Source organism: Schistocerca piceifrons, chromosome X (assembly GCF_021461385.2).
Source record: "Schistocerca piceifrons isolate TAMUIC-IGC-003096 chromosome X, iqSchPice1.1, whole genome shotgun sequence".
NCBI classification, from domain to species: Eukaryota; Metazoa; Arthropoda; class Insecta; order Orthoptera; family Acrididae; genus Schistocerca; species Schistocerca piceifrons.
In genome coordinates this window covers 371370007-371390711 of record NC_060149.1, presented here as the reverse complement: position 1 = coordinate 371390711, position 20705 = coordinate 371370007, and the positions used below count along the sequence as shown (strand labels likewise).

General features: G+C 41.7%; 1 protein-coding gene across 4 annotated transcripts in view; it reads right to left on the bottom strand.

Moving 5' to 3' along the window:
• Positions 1-20705, bottom strand: part of LOC124721359 (ATP-dependent helicase brm) — a 439280-nt gene that overhangs the window by 169512 nt on the left and 249063 nt on the right. The window lies entirely within an intron of this gene.

Genomic DNA, 20705 nt, shown 5'->3' with positions numbered 1-20705 from the left:
AATACAGTATATAGCTACTGTAAATATTGTCACACTTGGAACAAGACCTCGAGTGACACTGTACTTGCGTGTATAATGACCCAGTAGTGTGTAACTGACTATATCTACCATCCACTCCAGTATTTTTCACAGACAGCTAATGAGAATTACATAACAATTGTAACTTGAGTATGAGGAATTCATCCCACATTTCAGGAGAATCGAAATAGCTTTCTCTTATCAGTTAGAATAGCTTCCTCTTATCAGTTATAGAATTGTCCTGTTTCACATATTAAGTCAAAAAGTACAAGGTGAACTTCCTTCGCATCTCAGGAGAGGTGCCATAACACGTAATGGAATCTTTGTGATTTGGTGCCACATCACATACTGCATACAAGGCAAATCGAATTCCCACATGGAAAAAGGACAGTTATAAGTGGCATTACTGGTGTAACTCAACTGCCAGCTAACTCTCTAATAAGTAATAAGTGGGTAGCTTCAGAAAGATGATGATGTAAATAAAAAATAAAAGAAGCTTGGAGACCATAAATAGTACACAATGAAACACAACTAGGCTGACCATGCAGTCTACTAGCAAGACAATATTTCCCCACTCCCTATCTCACCCCCTCACAAGCATTCTCCTCTGTTTGTGAACCCTCCAGAATGATTTCAGGGAGAGATGTGAGGTACCAAATTAGGCTGTAATCAGAAATGGGTGTCTGCTAACCAGCAAGGGGCACATCGCCCAGATCACACCAAAACAAATCATATGAAACACTGTCATTTACAGCCTCAAAGAAAGAAGTTCTAGTCCTGCAAGGTATTTTGCAGGAGAACTTCTGTGAAGTCCACAAGATGAAAGATATGATACTGGCAGAAGTGAAGAGGTCATGAGTAGTGCTTGTATAGCTCAACTTGTAGAGCACTTACCTGCAAAAGGTAAAGATCCCAAGTTCGAGCCCCAGTCTGGCATACAGTTTTAATCTGCCAGGAAGGTTCATAATTGCTACTGATTTAAGTTCTTTCTTATACTTTACACACTGTTCACTTTATCACTATGCTTTAGCCATTGTACCAACAGATCTTTCTCTTCATGCAACTAACACACCTTCAACTATCATGCTGTCTGCTACAGCAAGCACATCTGATCTGATACTTCCCTGGTAGGTCTCTCCTTTCTCCGGCCTTCCATGTGACTGTTTCAGCTTTGTGAACCCATCTCTTCCAATCCTCCTCTCATTCAAAAAGTTGCCAAGATATACCCGTTTCCAGGACACCTGTCCTTCCTACCTGCTGACTTATTGCAGATGGGACTCATGATAACGTTATGCTGCAAATTGTGCTTGGCAGATTTCCATTCCATCCTTCATTACTTCAGCTTTCGATGTCATTTCCTTGTCAGAGAAATAGCTGAAGCCAAATATCCGTACTAACTGTGTATGTTTTGATGGCTATATTTTCTGAGCCATGACAGATGTAACAGAGAGGGGCTCGGTGTGGTAGCATACACACACTCAAACTTGTTCCTCAAGGTCATGCATACGGGCATCCAAACATGAGGACAAACAGCCCAAATACAAGTTCATTGAAATTAAAACCCTCAACAAAAAATGTCTTACCTGTGTAATATACAAGTCACACAGAGTTGGGTGGGTTTCTAGCTTTCAACCTGCACTCTCATGTCGTGAATCTTTGTATGAACCCATCAGTCAACGAAGACCAAAAAGGTCATTTATGGGGGAAAAAAATAAATAAAAAAATGTGTAGTCACAAATTTTTGCACAATGCTATGAAGGAGTGTCATGAACAACATACGTAAAATCCTGACTGGAGGGTGTGAGTGTTGGGTGATGGGGTGTTTACAGGTCACATTTTTAGGTTTTGCTCAAATAACTCCAACACAGCAGCTTTTAGCGACAATGATTCTCAGTACAAAATTAAACTACATAAAATTCACCACCAAAAAGTTCTGTTCATTTTTTTCTCTAGGACTAATAGTTTACACATTGCAGGGAATGGAAGAATCACAGGTTACTAAAACTATAATGTTTATTTTTAAATGAAGTGAATTAAAAATAAATATTAAATGTGTGTACCACATCTAAGTGCAAGAGGGCCATACTGAGAGAGAAATTGTGTACTAGGGGTGTAACAGAGTGGAGGAGGAAGATATGTGGTGTAGAAGCATGAGGGAATGTAGGTCATAGGTCCTTAATAGGTCTGCAAACTGAAGGTACAGCAGGTGATTCCCCATTCTATGTACCCCACGGCATCACAAGAAGCAATTACAGGGTGTTTCATAAGTTGGGTGGACCCTCCAAAACATGCCTTATGAATCAATGGCAACGCAGTGTGCAGACATGCCTGGGGGAGGAGGAATGTTTAATTCCACAAAGTGCATTCATGCTAGATGTAAGGCACGTATGAGTTACTAATAGTACAAAGGAAGTAACGCAGATGGACAGAATCTACGTCAATCTCTGCACACTGTTGTACATGTCTAGAAAGGGAAACTGATTCTTTATCATCCTGTACGGTATCTGTATTGTTCTTCTGGGAAAGGTGACTTCCTCTGTTATGAGCACTGCTTGATTTTCACTTTGCAGACAAACTACACCTCCCCAGATTTCCTGTCCAGTTCTCTTATGGCAATAGACAAAATAACCTCACTGAGGATGTGTTTATGTAGTGCAGTTATTCCAGTTTACTGAATGACTACTCATTTGCAGTTGTTAGTCATCTTTTATGTAAATTATGTTCCTGTGTGTTTAATTTGTACGTGTGATGTTTTCAGTCATCTATGTCATGTTGGTGGCAAAGGGACTAGTTTGTTAAATGTAGCACCTTGTTGCTGTCTATCATTAACAGTGAATTGTAAACCCATGTGAATGTGTTTTAGCCATGTGGTGGTGAATTAATGAATGATAAAAAGTTAATGCACTTATTGTGTTACTGATAGATTGCATAAATCTTTTCCATTCATGAATTGCTGGAATATGTAGAATGGGCTGCAATGAGTGCAGCTACTTATCACACATCCATAGTGTATCTTCCAAGCTGTGTGTGAATATGTCTGGTGGGATGGGACTGAGATCATGTTCACATGAGTGCATTTGCAGTTGCGAATACGGACAACCATCAGCAGTATAATGGTTGGACGACAATGAAAATTTGTGCTGCAGCAGGATTCAAACCTGGATTTACTGCTTATCATGAGTGGTTGCATTACCATTAGGCTATCCGAAAATGCTTTACAATCAGACTCAAACTTTCACATGTCTTCAGCATGCACTTGTACATTCATTATATATGTTCCCATACAGGGGAGACATTTAAATTGAAAATCGCTTGCCCAGTGCCAGCAGATAAATACGATATTTACGATGTCCATCTTACTGCATTGACAAGGGACTTCATCTGATGATATATATGAGACAAAGTGCCATCACAGCTGTATCTTGAGAATGTCCTTATTCTACTACACGACAAGTTTTGGTGGCACATTACCACCACCCTCAGGCCCCAACACTGCCAAAAGAATATTTGAGTTCCTTGACACATTTATTGTGCGATCCTTGTTACTAGCTCTCGTGTGCTAGTAACAAGGATCCCACAGTAAACGCACCAAGGAAATCAAATGCTCTTTTGGCAGTGGTGGGGCCTGAGGATGGTGGTAATGTCCTGTCTAAACTAGTCATTTGATACAATAAAGATATTCTCAAGATACAGCGGTGGTGGCACTTTTTCTCATAAATATGATATTGTAGTGCCTGCATTGCTCAGAAGTACGATGCAATGCGACGGCTGTAGCCATTATGAAATATCTGAAATGTATTCACAGCTGTGAAAATGGACAACCATCAGCTATATAATGGAATGACAGCAACGAAAATTTGTGCCGAACCGGGACTCAAACCCGGCGTTCCTGCAAATTGAGAGTGGTCACCTTACCATTAGACTATCCCAACATGCTTCATGACCAGACCCAAACTTCCATACGTCGTCAAACATGAGCCTACAATCTGCACTCATATATCTACTATGTATATTCCAATACAAGGGCACATTTTAATTGGATGTTGCTTGCCCAGTGCCAGCGGATATAGACAATATTGTAGTGCCTGTGCTGTTCTGAAGCATGATGCAATGTTCCTTTGGACATGCTTGATAGGAATACACATAATGGATGTATGAGTGCAGGTTGTAGACACATCGTTGATGACATATGGAAGTTTGGGTCTGGCTGTGAAACATGCTCAGACAGCTTAATTGTAAGTGGGAAATCCGGGTTTGAGTCTCAGTCTGGCACAAATTTGATGGTCGTCATTCCACTGTACGACCCCCCCCCCCCCTCCATTACAGCTGATGGTTTCCATATTTGCACCTGAGAATACATTTCATGTATTTCATGATGGATATAGTCGCCACAGTGCCTGTTCCTTCAGACTTGCATACATGTCTCAAGGAACACTGCATCGTACTTCTGAACAATGCAGGCACTACAATATAGTAGTGATCATGTTCAAGTCTAGAACACTAATCTGCATTTAAGGTGAGATATCTGAATTTCTGTAACACCTAAGTAACCTAATTCTGTTGCAGAGGAAGCCAATTTAAGCCTCTGAGACTTTTCACATGATGGGAGAACCAAGGCTGGTGTGATACATTTGATAACTGTCATGTTGTGAGAAGTATTCCAGCCAGTGATAATGGAGACAATAAAATCAACACTGTTAAATACTTACTGACAATGTGTTACACCTGTGAAAGGCTCTTCAGTGTGGTAGACAGTTCACATCTCCAGATGTTCCCTATTTTTACTTAATAGCTCACTTAAAAACTGCAAATAAGCATTCATTTAATAAACTAAAAATAACTCTCCTATATAAAAACAAGCTCACTGATGATATTTTGTTTACTCACATAAGAAAACTGGACAGGAAATGCTGAGAAAGTATAGTCTGCCTGCAAACTGAAAGGAGAGCAGTGCTCGTGATGGCGGATGCTGCCTTTCCTGAAAGTACACTAACTACAGCTGCCATACAGGATGACTAAAAATTAGTTTACGTTTTAGTAGTGAACAGTGTGCACAAATTTTTGCAGATTCTGTCCGTATTCATTTGTTATGTTAGTGTTATTAGTAACTCATATCTGCATTCCATGTGGTGTTAATGCATTTTGTGCAAAATAAATACTCACTGGGCACGTCTGCACACTGTGTCACCAGTGATTCATAATGTGTGCTTTGGAGAATGTGTATAGCTTTGTGGACACCAGGTAGTTGCTTTTGTGTCATGTAGTGGGGTAGACAGAGTGGAGAATAACATGCCTGACCTTCAGTTTGCAGAGCTATGAATGAGGAAAGTACATGACCACAATATGGCGACCTACCTTCCCTTGTGCTTCTAACCCACCTACCCCCTCAACTTTCCACCCTTTTACAGTGCAAGAACACAATGTATCCTTAACATATTGTACAGCACTTAAACACAGTACACATATTCAATATTTGTTTTTCACTCATTTCATTTCAAATAAACATTAACTTTACACTGTTACAAAATAATTTTAATAATCTGAGATTCTTCCATCCCCTGCAATGCTGGAACTATTAAATGTTATTTTGTCGAAATCTGGCTATTAGTGCTGGAGAAAAAATGAAAAGACTTTTCTTGTAGGAATTTTAATGTAGTTTAATTTTGTACCAAGAAATATTTTTGTGAGAAGCTGTGGTTTACTAGCTATTTGAGAAAAACTTTAAAAAGTGACCTTTAAACATGCTCACACCCCGTCGGTCAGGATTGTTTAGTACGTTGTTCATGATACTCCTTCATAGCACTGTACAAAAATTTGTGGCTACACAACAATTTTTCTCGGATTTTTCTTTATTGACTGGACTAACAGTTGTAGCCGGAGAAATGAACATAAATTTTCTGAACAACACTCTCCCCATTACAAAATTCAGCAGCAAATTTTACACTGCTTTAACTTGGGCCAACTGCAACACTTATACATTTATCAATATCTTTGCAACCAAGTCTTGAAATAGTATAATTCCCACTGATCAGATCTCTGCACCATGCACATCTGCTCATGGCGTAACATCCATGACTTGCTCATTGCAGTATCCAAAGAACAAACCACTAGTGGTGACTTTTAGAGATTTTAAACACATAGCTATGTCTGAACTTACAGCTGATGCCTATGATATTTCTTGGTAGGCAATGGCATGAAATAACTTCAATATAAATTATGAATTATCTAATTTTACTGAGAGACTAAATAATTTAAACGATAAACATGCTTCTCAAAAACTGTAACAGTAAAGAGAAAACCTACACCATAGCTTACAGATCGCCTCAAACATCTTACGAGTATCAAAGACACAACATAAAGAACATATAAATGATACCTAGCCTCTAACAATCATCTCACCTACAAGCAACTACGCAACCCAGTTAGTCTGTGAGAAATGCAAAAAATGCAAACCTCAGGTGTACTCATTTGTTAACTGAGTACTTTCACAGACCTGTTGTCTTATGGAAAAATGTATGAGGTCCAGGAATAAGTAAACCCCTAATCTACAGCTGGACCTCTAATTCCTATTGAGGGTCTAATTCAGTATTTTGTCCTACTAACATCTTTACTTGACCAGTACACAATCGTGCAAATCATTAATTCCTTCAAAGAGTCAGTGGTTAATATGAAAGTTAAATCTTTTTAAGGAAGTAAATTGCAGAAATTTGTTTGGCAGCTGCAGGATCTGATGATACTACAGTGAAAATGATAAATTTCCTTATCCATCCACTACTATCCGAACTAAGGAACATTTTTAACAATTCTTTGACCTACAGCATCTTCCCAACAGGTTGGAACAGACAAAACCATTTCCCACGAATGAGTCTGCCAAAGAACGCTCCAACTAAAGGCCATTTAAATTTTGCCAGTATTATTGAGGGCTTTAGAATATATAGTTAACAATCAGTTTACTAATTACTTTACCTCAAATAACCTTTTTATGAATATCAGTCATGTTCACACAAAAACTGCAACATGAGGACTACTTTTATAAAAATGACTGACAAACTAGAACAATTTATGTACAAACAAGAGGACAATATTATGTGTCTTTTGGACTTCAGCAAAATTTTCAACACTGTTTACTTTAACATTCTACTTGATAAATGTTTCTACATGAGTTGTGTAATGATTTCCATCATCCGTAACACCCTGCCAATAATGTGTAATGAGTAGAATAAAAGGCCATGATGGAGAGATGTAGTATCAAGGTCCCATTAAGAATCAGTACTCTGTCCATTATTTTTCTCAATATATATTTATGAACTGTTGACTACCCTCTCTGATTGCAAAAATCACATATACAATGATGACCTTCAGTTATATATAGATGAGCCAGAAAATGTGTTCATGTATTTATCACTATGGATAATAAATATGTCTGCTGGCAACAGACTTGAGTTTTTGTGCAAATTTTGTTTGGGTACAATATGTAGCTTGGTATTTTATTTGCTGCTACACATGCCTACCTGAATAATTTTAACTATGTTTAAAATCTCTCTCTCTCTCTCTCTCTCTCTCTCTCTCTCTCTCTCACACTCACACTCACACTCACACACACACACACACACACACACACACACACACACACACACACACACACACACAGAGCAGTGCTCTATGAATGGCTGCACTGGATATACAGGCTTTGTGGGGTAAAATAAAAAGTAACCTAAAAGCTCAGGGAGACATACTACATCATCGAGAGTCAGTTTGGATATGGTCTGTAATGTTCCATGACCACTAGAATTTAGCACTAATGGAGAAAGTGAACCTTCAGTATACACTAAAGTGACACAATTCATGGGATACCTCCTAATATTGTGTCAGACCTCCTTTTGTCCAGCATAGTGCAGCAACTCGACATGGCACTGACTCAACAAGTCACTGATAGTCCCTGCAGAAAAATTGAGCCACAATGCCTCTATAGCCATCCATAAATGCGAAAGTGTTGCCGCTGTAGAATTTTTTGTATGAACTGACCTCTCGATTATGTCCTATAAACTTTCAATGGGATTCATATCACATGATCTGGGTGGAAAAATTATTTGCTCAAACTGTCCAGAATAATTTTCAAATCAATCGCATAGAACTGTGGTCTGGTGACATAACACATTGTAATCCATAAAAATCTCATTGCTGTTTGGAAACGAAGTCCATGAATGGCTGCAAATGATCTCTAAGTAGGGCAAACATAACCATTTCCAGTTAATGACCACTTCAGTTGGACCAGAGGACCCAGTCCATTCCATGTAAACACAGTCCACATCATTACAGAGCCACCACCAGCTTGCACAGCACGTTGTTGACCATTCGGATCCATGGCTTATGGGGTCTGTGCCAAACCTGAACCCTACCATCAGCTCTTACCAAATGAAATTGGGACTTGTGTGACCAGGCCATGGTTTTCCTTTCTTCTAGGGTACAACCTACATGGCAGCCATGGTTTTCCATTCTTTTAGGGTACAACCTATATGGTCACGAGTACAGGGAGGCACTGTAGACAACGTCATACTGTTAGCAATGGCATTCACGTCGGTCGTCTACTGCCACAGCCCATTAACGCTAAATTTCGCCGCACTGTCCTAATGGATACATTTGTCATACATCCCACACTGATTTCTGCAGTTGTTTTATGCAGTGTTTCTTGTCTCTTAGCACTGACAACTCTAAGAAAATGCCACTGCTCTTGGTTGTTAAGTGAATGCCATCGGCTATTTCATTGTACGTGGAGAGAAGAAATGTCTTAAATGTGGTATTCTCGGCACACTTGACACTGCGTATCTTGGAATAACGAATTCCCTGACAATTTCTGAAATGGAATGTCCCATGCATCTAGGTCCAACTACCATTCTGTGTTCAAAGTCTGTTTATTCACATAGCTGCCATAATCATGTCGGAAACTTTTTCAATGAATCATCTGAGTACAAATGATAGCTCCACAATGCACTATACTTTTATACCTCGAGTGTGTGATACTACTGCCATCTGTACATGTACGTATCACTATCCCATGACTTTTGTCACCTAAAAGTAAATGCACGCTGTCAATTTTTTTAATTTTTTTAATGGAAATGCTGATTCTTACAAGCAGATGCATTATGCTTGAAATTTTCCCAGCGCACTGAATACTCATGTAAATTTTGAGATTTCAGACACTCGTAGTTTATTGTCACATATGATAATTCATCTGGACACCTGACAGGCATTTTCAGGCGAGCAGTCAAAGACTGACATAGCTACCCACATCAACGTCATTAGCCAATGTCAGTCTTTGATGGCTCACTTGAAAATGTCTCTAAGGCCCCCGATGAAATATCATGTGTGATGGTAAATGATGATTGGCTGCAATCCCACAGCACCATCAACTAGATCATACTAACCTCTACAATTTTTGTATTCTTCACTATCAAGCAGGCAGAGGATTTGGCAATTACAAGAAAGAAGCTTAGGAGATCAAGACAGAGTACACATATGATAGTATAATGAATGGAAGACTTGAAAATGGAAGAAACATGTTCTTCAGTTTACTGAAACAGTATTACACTTGGTATTTTCAACAGAACAGGTTGGCAGTTATTACACAAAAATCTACATCTTCATTCATACATTCAAAATTCATGGTTCATGCTCTTAAAGAAACAGAAACTTTGTAAAATTTGTTGGATTCAGTTAAGTGAGTACATTGTAAACAATTTATGGATGACTGCTTCAACCCATTCCCATTTGTCTAAATTCATCAATAACCAAAGGTTTTGTAGCGACATGAATCCTAACCAGCATCAGCATCCTCTCCACTCCACTGAAGTTACTGTGTGGTGTACTCACTCTCCATCTGGAATCCTAAGGCCTAATTTTTTGAAGATTCTCTTGACAATGCTGTGACAGTGATTGCAAACACATGCAGAGAGCTGTTTTCCATCACCATCTGCACAATGCAAAGTAAACGACGACAATTTTTTTTCTAGTAGTTTGGTGTAGCCTCCTACACATAGGGAGTAAGCATGATTATTGTTAATGATTTGCTTCTAAATCAAGTGAGTTCTTCTAGTAAGGATATTACACGATCCCCCATTCACGAGACCTCACAACATGCAGTCCTTTTCTTATAGAGGTTACTTGAAGAGTAAAGACTATCAGGAAAATGCCATCACAAACAGCTGAAGCCCTGAACAATATATTTGACAGTAAGTGGTTCAATCGCAAATGGTAATACTGAAAATGTGAGGAATTACTTCAGAGTTTGGCTGGAAAAATGTGTACGAGTGAACAGACATCATAGTACATATTGGGTTGTTGGGTGTCTGTTGGATATCAGCGCCATACTTGCACGGTATTTCAGTAACACAGCTCATAACCTTCATCAGGTGCAACCTGAGACTGCTCCTCAAATGGACCTGGTCCAGTATTTATGTCTGTGGCCTTCCCCCTCTGCCGGCGGTTGCAGACATTCCCTCGCTCACTGCGGTCTTCTGGAACATTGCTGTTCTGTTTTCCATCAGCTATGGTTCTCAGTGTCCCCTCTGTGGGCTGTGCCCACCACACCTGCTCCTGGGTGTTCCATACTCAGTCTGGTGCATTTGAAATTCTGTCTGAGGTACCAGACGTTCCCCCTACAGTCTACTCCCCTCACTGCAACCTGCTGGAGCGTTGCTGTTCTGTTTTCGGTCCACTGCAGTTCTGGATGTTTCCTCTGTGGTCCACACCCCTTGGACCCACTCCTAGATGTTGCACCTCAGTCTGCTGCGCATGGCACTCTGTCTGGTGATCATTTTTCATATCAGTGCCTTCCGTTTTTAGATTTGTGGAATGCTGCAGCCGGCCCCATTGCGCCTTTAACAATTCTGGAGCAGGATCCTAGGCTCTACTTAGTTGGTACCCCACATCGCAGTTCATGTGAGTGTCAGTCAGTTTTATCTCAATCGATTCCCTTATAACACTGTCACAAAATCTGGGCGTCTGTGCTAGAATCTTGGTTTCATCATAATTCATGGCATGTTCTATCTAGACAATGTTTAGCAATGGCTGACTTTGTCACCTGTCTTAATCGGGTGTGCCTCTGATGTTCTTTGCACCAGGTATCCACTGTTCTTGTCATCTGGTCAATGTAGGGCATGCCACATTGACAAGGTGTATTATAAATCCCTGATTTCTGTAACCCCAGGTCATCTTTAACACTCCCACCAGTTCCCCGATCTTAACGGGTAGACAGAAAACACACTTGATACTGTGTTTACAGAGGATCCTACTGATTCTGGCAGAAAGAGAACCAGCATAGGGCAGATACACCACCTTCTTCGCTTCATCTTGCTCTGCTTCTGGAACCTGTGGCGTAGTGGCTGGTTGGAGTGTCCTCTCAATTTGTTCGGTCGTGTATCCACTTTTGCAGAACACAGTTTTAAGATGCTCCATTTCTGTTGATAGACTCTCCTGGTCTGACAGGGAACATGCTCTGTGGACCAGTGCGTTAAGTACCCCGTTCTTCTAAGTCACCACTTCTAGGGTCCCACTGAAAGACTCACTAGAACTTATTGTGAAGAAATTTGATGGTGCTCTGTTGCACTGCTTCAAGCATACAATGACATCCATGTATTTCCCAGAGCAAGATGGTTCTTAAATGGTGTTGTAAATTTCAGTAACAATAAAATATTTATATACTTAAGTATCAGAAAATATAAAAGATCTTCAGTTCACGAAATCATACTTTAGAAGCCACAAAAGACTGTAATTACCCAATTGCCCTTCTCTCCAATAGATTATATTTATTATTTTAGTTTTTCCTGCTGTGGGAAGCACTGACATCAGAATAACATGCAAGATGTATTTGATTGTGCTTAGGATGCCAGATGCACATTAGCATATTATGTTTACTCTTTGACACTGTAGTTTTGACAGTTCTGTGTTTATTTATGACTTAATCATTGTGTTAATTAATCATGCGAAATAAAATATGTTGAATTCAGAAGTGCTGGTCCACTGACTCAACAGCGTAAGGCGAAATTGAGAATACCTACAAATTGGTGATCGCAATAATACTGAAGAATGTGAGAACTCTAGAGACCGTGTAAAAACATATAGTGACTTTGCGTCAAGACATCAGATGAACACAGGTGAAACTACAACTGCTCCAGCTATGAAAAGACCTGAAAAACAAATTAATGAACTACAAGGTAAAACTGAAACACAGAAGAATATGGAATTATATGCACGAATTAAATTCAGCAAACAATTTGCCCTTATAGTTCGTGATGTTCGGCTTAGCATTTGTGCAGAACAATGTTACCAAAGATCGCACAAAGTTTGTGGTAATAGTAAACAGTTTAGATGCTAGGGCAGCCATAACAGCCTCAGGTATTACACTGAAACCACCTCAAGAATGATAATATCTACACTCGATAGAGACGCTAGTCAGCTGAATGTGCAAATCATTAGGACAATGTGTAAGGAATGTACTGGTGATAAAATGGCTTTGGATTTCTGGCGACTTTTAAGAGGCAGTGTTGGAGAGCAGGAAATGTCTGATCCAATGTTATGGTATGTGCGGTTGACGCAACTACCGGTAGCTTCAGTGAGATGTAGGCGAACTGACGTCACCTCTGTAATCACAGTAGCAGACAAGGTGTATGCAATGACAGACCAAGCAAGCACGGTGATAGTGACGAAGTTAGCCAAAAAAGTAGACTCAGCAGAAGTGGCTGCTACTCAGAAGGAAAAGCAAATAGACGTTAATAAGCAGCCCCACGTTAATGAGCAGTCCCACCCAGGCATAATGAAGAATATGGGAAGAAACTGTTTCAAAAAAATCAAACAGGTGGGCAAATTGTACAAGACATACAACAAAATACATTATGTTGGTACCACAGACGTTTTGGTGAGTGGGCCACAAGGTGTACATGTCCATTCACATACTCAAATGGTCTCAACAGCCGGCATTAGGCAATGTGGGCCATGAAACTCTGCAAAAGAAGAAATCAACACAAGTCCTGAAAGAGTCAATGGTCATGCGAGCATAGTTCAACAAGACACATTATTTGAAATTGGTCCACTAATTGATGACAACTCGCCCATACGCGCACACAGCCAATCAAGCTTGCTTACACTACCACGACAGTGTATTTAAGAGACAGAAAAGTGAACCATTGCTCTCTAGTCAATTTGGGACCACACCTACGCACATTACCACTCAGAAAAGACAAGAAAGCAACAACAGCCACTCCTGCTCATGTTACGGCAGCCAACAATTTCCTAATAATGACGTATGAGATTTTGTGAGGTGGAAGTGTATCTGGGCTTCAGCAAGAAGTGCACGTGGAGATTTGTTCTCACAGATGTTGTGGAGCCCATGTTAGGAGCAGAGGTTATTAGTCAACAAAGGCTAGAGATAAATCTCAGCAAATTAAAATGGCTGGGCAAGTCATAACAGGTTCCTTACGCCAAGGTGCTACGTACACCATCTGCCCGCTCTGCAGTTCAGTTATACAGGAGAACAGACAACAAGATGGGGGACCAGATAAGGAAAGTATTACATAATACAGTTCACCATATTAAGACATCAAGTGGCCAGCCACTCTCCCAGCGGCCAAGAAGATCAGCACCCAACCGCTCTCTCACAACAAATGTGGTGTTTGAAGACCTGTTGCAAGTGGACATCATACACAGGTCAGACAGCCTGTGGGTATCACCACTGCATTTGGTCAAGAAGAGAGATGGCACCCCGAGGTCCTGGGGAGATTACCGCACATTAAATTCACACTCCATTCCAGACCACTGCCCAATACAGAATATAAGGGATTTTAGAAATATACTGGTGCAAGCCGTGATTTTCAGCATGATTGATTGATTGTACGGAAGCTTACAATCAAGATACCGATAGCAGAAGCAGACATACTCAAGACTGCAGTGATAAGTCCATTTAATCTTTTAGAATATTTGTGTACACCATTTGGTTTGAAGGCAGTCACACTGACATGGCAGTGTTTCATAGAGTTAGTCTTAACAAGATTCAATTTGTGTTTTGTTTATCTCGACAATGTTCTGGTATTTTCTAAGATGACAGCATGGCACGAGGAACACCTGAAAGCAGAATATGCAAATATGGTATAATAGTCAATGAAATAAAATGTGTTTTGCAACAGAAGCATGCGACAACCCTCAGTCATGCAGGTTTGGTGGCCAGAGCTCATCTGTTTAAAGACAAATTGACACCATCAGGCCACACCATGCACAACAGATTTTCAATGATTGAGAAGATTAGCGGGATTCATGAATTTTAGTTGATGACACCTACCGGGAGCAGCAGAGATTCAAGCAACGCTGATGGTAACATTGTTGGGTAATGACGCAATGGGCCAACGACCTCCCCCACGGACACTGGAAATGCAACGGGCTCTCGAGAAGGTTGGAAAAAGCATTTCTTTTGAGCCATCCAGTTCAAGATGTGCCCTTAGTGATAATGGTGGATGTTAGCTGGGGTTTTTTATCTTGTAAATCTATGAAGGCTCAAACCAAGTGTAATTTATACAACTGGGAGCTATTAACCATTTATAAAGCCATGTGACACTTTTGCCCCTATGTGGAGGCTAGGTCTTTTGTAATCTTTATGGACCATAAACCTATCATGTTTGCCTAGAGCAAATGCAAGGATAGCTGTTCACCATGACAATTCCACCAGCTTGAGTTTGTCAGCCATTTCACCACGGACATAAGGCACACAAAAGAAGCAGAGAACGTAATAGCCCCCCCCCCCCCAACCCCACACACACACACACACACACACACACACACACAAAAATTAAAGATATCTCACACACAGTTGATTACAAGCAACTCTGCATAGCACAGACTGCCAATAGACAGCTGTAGGAATATTTACACAGCAGTTCAGCAGAGCTACAGCTTAAACAGGTGCAGCTGTTAGGGGCTAAGTATATTATTTGGTGTGATATTTCCAAAACCAGCCCCAAATCATTTGTGCTGGAAAAGTTATGCAAAGTATTTTCTGACAGTATTCATAACCTAACCAACCCACCACAGAAACCAGCATCGAACTGTTGACAGAACGTTTTGTGTGGCCCAGCATGAAGAAGATCAAAGAATGGAAACTCCAGGTTGGAGTATCATCAACACAAGAAAAAGGATAGATCGCTTCTCACTATAATGGTGACATATTGAGTTGCAGACAGGCACAACAAAAAACTGTTACAATTAAGCTTTCGGCCAAAGCCTTCACCCAAAAAAAGGAAGAAACACACACACACACACACACACATATATATATATATTCACTCACAAGCAAGCACACATCATGTATACATGACCGCCATCTCCAGCAGCTAGACATGAAATGCCATATTCTGGTCTGAGCTGCCAGTGACGGCGGTCATTTGTGCGTACAGTGTGCTTGCTTGCGTGAATGAATGTGTTTTCTTTGCTGAAGAAGGCTTTCGCTGGAAGCTTAATTGTTACAGATGTTTTGTTGTGCCTGTCTGCAACTCAATGTGTCACCTTTATGGTGAGTAGCAGTCTATCCTTTTCAAGAATAAAGAAAATATTTTCGTCAGTGGGCGAGAACATGCATAGTGTGTCAGCAATGGAAAGTGGGCAGACATGTACGCCAACTGGTGAGGGGGTTTCCAGAGGGAACAGGTCGGTTCTCCAACGTACATACAGATCATCAGACGGATATCGCTACATATTTACCACCATCGACATATACACTCGGTGGACTGAGGCAGTCCCAATCAGTGACACTTCAGTAAATACAATAGCAAGAATTTTTTTTAATGGTACAGATATCATAGTTCGGCTGTCTGTCACACATTACTATGGGTCAGGGATGACAGTCCGAATTGACCACATTCCTGAAGCTGTCCAAGTCATTTGGTTCCAACACCACCATACAACCAGCTGCCACCCAGCAAGCACTGGGATGGTAGAGGGCTGGCGAGACACTGAAAGCCGCACTTATGGGTCTGCTCTGCCACTGGTGGGCTCCACACTGAACGTAAGCCAGACATAGGGGCATTGACAAAGGTGATGATCTATAATGAGACGTAACCCCTACCATCGCAGTTTTTTTCAATTCAACAAATACTGAGGGAGACAGAACTGCTGTGCCTGCTACAGCAAATGAAGGCCCACATATCCAAGCTCTGCCATTAACCTGCATCACGCCAAAGAGATCAGAAGATTTTCATATACAGTGATCTGAAAACATGCTCGCATGTAATGTTAAGAACAGATGCAGTGCATCTGCTGTTACAACAACCACACTCTGGTGCATTTATGGTTTTAAAACACAGCAAACATACAATATATTGACAAGCCACAAATAGTGTCACTAAAACAAGTCAGCATATCTGCTTACATCGGACACTGCTATAATTCATGAGAAAAATCAGAAAGCCATGCCCATGACTCTGAAGCAGACCAGTGGAGACACTGGGCAAACAACCACAGTGTTACCCTTGGCTCAACAAGAATATATAGAAGAAACGCCGGAGACACCAGCAGTCTAAATCAGGGCATGCTGATGTGTGCAGTGCAAGTACCTACACATTCCAAGAACTCCACCCTACCATGTGGGGCAAGGGTGTGGGAGGGGTGAGGGGAAGGGGAGGGGGCTGTGTGGAAAGCATTGACTGACTTCAGAATAACATGCAAAGTGTATTTGATTGTGCTTTGTACAGCAGATACACATTAGAGTATTATGTTAACTCTTTGACATTATAGTTTTGACAGATGAGTGTTTATTCATGACTTGACTGTTGTGTTAATTCAAAAATGGTTCCAATGGCTCTGAGCACTATGGTACTTAACTACTGAGGTCATCAGTCCCCTAGAACTTAGAACTACTTAAACTTAACTAACCTAAGGACATCATACACATCCATGCCCGAGGCAGGATTTGAACCTGCGATCGTAGCGGTCACGCTGTTCCAGACTGTAGCGCCTAGAACCGCCCGGCCACCCAGGCCGGCTTTTGTGTTAATTAATTGTGTATAACAGAACACATTGAATTCAGGTATGCTGATTCATTACTTCAATGATGTAAGGTGAAATGGAGGACACCTACACTGCCTTAAATATACTACAAATATATTCACCACAAGGGTTCTATTTTTTAACCTATTTAAAAAATTACTTCAAGTGTTTTAGGTTCTTTTTAACTGTTCTGATGACAAATGATTCTCCTTTCACAGTCAGCACCAATTCATTTTCAGATACAAATGGAGCATTACTAAATATTACATAGTCTTAAAATAATTATACCTTGATATTTTCAATATGAAAAGTCTGATGGCTTCATATTAATCTTTTAGTTTACAAAAAAGTAAATTTGGAGCAAATGGCACCAACTATTGGGTTATTGCTCATGAAATATCAAGAACTGTTGGGAGACATACACTAGCATGAGATTAAATATGACTAAATATGAACACCATGAAAGAATGGTCCCACAGGAATTAAACATTATTCACATTAATAACAGAAGAGCCCTACAAAATGCCTAAGAATGGTCAGAAAAGTAAGGTTAACTTACTTCACAAGAATATTAGAGGACTGAATAATAAGGTAAAACAGCTTCTTGTCTGATGGAAAATTCAGAGAGCTCTGAAAAGACAGACATCTTGTGCCTGTCTGAACACCACATAACCACAGGGTTAAATATGTTACATGGTTGATGGTTGGTTGGTTTAAAAGAGCGGGGGAAAGGGACCAAACTGCTAGGTCATCGGTCCCTTGTTCTGATTAAAATAATTCCACAAGGGAGAAAGGGAAACAAACAAGACATACAACACAAAGATGGAAGAAAGGAAAGACCACAAGACCACAGACGGGCAACAAACACTAAAATGGACAAAATTAACAATAAAACCACAGAGAGATGCAAGAAACAAGTAGAAGAAATTAAAACAAGAGAGGAGATGACCATGGCTGGCTGATCACGAGAAGAAAATGGATAAGCCAGGCATTCTGTGACACATTAAAACCTCCAGCCTAAAAGCACTAGGGCGGAGAACATAGAGGGACAAGGGACATGCACTAAAACTTATATAGAATGATAAAACCCACCCTCACGTATAAAACGAAAAACTAAAGTAGCCAATGACATGTTGTCAGATAAAATTAACAGTAATGAGTCCGGAAATTGAATATTTTGTCGCAGGGCAGCCAGAGGAGGACAGCTCAACAATATATGGGCCACTGTCAACAGGGCGCCGCACCGACACTGAGGCGAGGCTTCACGGCGCAGGAGATAGTCGTGGGTCAGCCAAGCATGACCAATGCGGAGCCAACAGAGAACCACAGAGTCCCCGCAAGAGGCCCGCATGGAAGAATTTCACACATTCGTAGTCTCCTTAATGATAACCAGTTTGTTGTGTGTACTGTTATGCCATTCCATCTACCAAAGCTCAAAAACCTTGAGCCGTAATATTGAATGCAGGTCAGTTTCAGAGATACTGATCTCCAGAAGTGGTTTCAGTGTAGCCTGTTTGGCCAGCCTGTCGGCAAGTTCGTTGCTGGGCATTCCAACATGACCTGGGGTCCAGACAAACATCACTGAACAACTGGACCATTCCAGAGCATAGATGGACTCCTGGATGGTCACTACCAAAGGATGACGAGAGGGTAGCACTGGTCAACAGCTTGTAGGCTGCTCAAAGAGTCAGTATACAAAAGAAATGACTCCCCAGGGCATGAATGGATGTGCTCAAGAGCACGAGATATAGCCACCAGCTCTGCCTTGCCATTGGGCAAGGAATGCTGTTCAATACGGCTTCTGTGAATGTAGGCAAAGCCAATGTGACCATCTGCCATCAAGCTGTTGGTGTAAACAACTGCACAGCCTTAGAACACGTCAAGAACTGAGAGGAAGTGGCAGCGGAGAGCCGCGGGAGTAATTGAGTCCTTAGGGCCATGTGAAAGGTCCAGGCGAAGCTTCGGACAACGTTTACACCATGGAGGTGTACGTGAATGGAATTAGAGTGAAGATTGTAAAGGGAAGGGCTCCAGCTCAGATAGAAGTGATCGGATGTGAACCGCAATCGTGAGCCCTGACCTGGGCCGCCGATGTGGGAGATGAACCGCAGTGGTTGGGAAAAAGAGACTGTAATTCGGATGCACGGGAGAACTATGAATGCGTGCAACATAACTGGCAAGCAGTTGTGCACGCCTAACCTTCAATGGAGGGACTCTGGCCTCCACTAAGGACGCTGGTCACTGGACTCGTCCTAAAATCTCCCGTCACTAGTTGAAAGCCGCAATGGTGCACTGGGTCGAGTAAACGCAACGCCGAGGGTGCCGCCAAACCATAAACCAGACTCCCATAGTCAAGGCAGGATTGAACAACGGCTCTGTAGAGCTGCAGCAACGTAGAGCAATCTGCACCCCAATTGGTGTTGCTCAGGGAGCGGAGGGCATTGAGGTGCTGCCAGCACATCCACTTAAGCTGATGAAGGTGAGGAAGCCAAGTCAATTGGGTGTCGAAAACCAGTCCTAAGAATCGATATGTCTCCCCTAAAGCGAGTGGATCATCATTAAGGTAAAGTTCTGACTCTGGATGAACGTTGCGATGCTGACAGAAGTGCATGACACACGACTTTGTGGCTGAAAACTGGAAGTCGTGGGCTAGGGCCCAGGACTGCACCTTATGGATGGCTTCCTGTAGGCGCCGCTCAGGAACACCAGTACTGGAGCAGCAGTACAAAATGCAGAAGTCGTCTGCATATGGAGATGGTGAGACGGACGGCCCTACAGCTGCTGCTAGGCCATTAATGGCCACTAAAAATAGAGATACACTCAATACAGAGCCCTGCGGGACCACATTCTCCTGGATATGGGGGGAACTATGGGAGGCACCAACCTGGGCACAGAAAGTACGGAGCGACAGGAAATTTCGGATAAAAATTAGGAGCGGGCTACGGAGACACCACTCATTCAATGTGGCAATGATTTGATGTCGCCAGCTCGTGTCTTAAGCTTTTTGTAAATAAAAAAAGACAGCAACAAGGTGTTGGCATCTGGAAAATGCCCTTCGGATGGTAGACTCAAGGGATACAAGAATATCAGTGGTAGAGCGACCCTGGCAGGAATCTCCCTGGCATGGAGCCAGTAGGCCTCGTGACTCCAGGAGCCAACATAACTGCCAACTGACCGTACGATCTAACAGCCTACAAAGAATGTTGGTGAGGCCGATGGGCTGGTAGCTATCCCCATCAAGTGGGATTTTACCAGGCTTGAGTGCTGGTATGATGGTGCTCTCCTGCCATTGCGATGGAAAGACGTAATCACACCATACATCAAGTGGGTTTTTTACTGGGTTTGAGCACTGGTATGATGGTGCTCTGCCGCCACTGAGATGGAAAGACGTCATCACACCAGATTCGGTTGAAGATGACGAGGAGATGTCACTTGAAGTCGGATGAGAGATGCTTAATCATCTGACTGTGGATCCGATCCGGCCCAGGAGCTGTGTCGGGGCAATGTGCAAGGGCACTGAGGAGCTCCCGCTCTGTAAATGGGGCATCATATGGTCCACTGTGGTGTGTAGTGAGTGAGAGTACTTTCCCTTCCGTCCACCGTTTGAGAGTGCGAAAGGCTGGGGGGTAATTCTCCGACACAGAGGCTCGAGCATAGTGCTC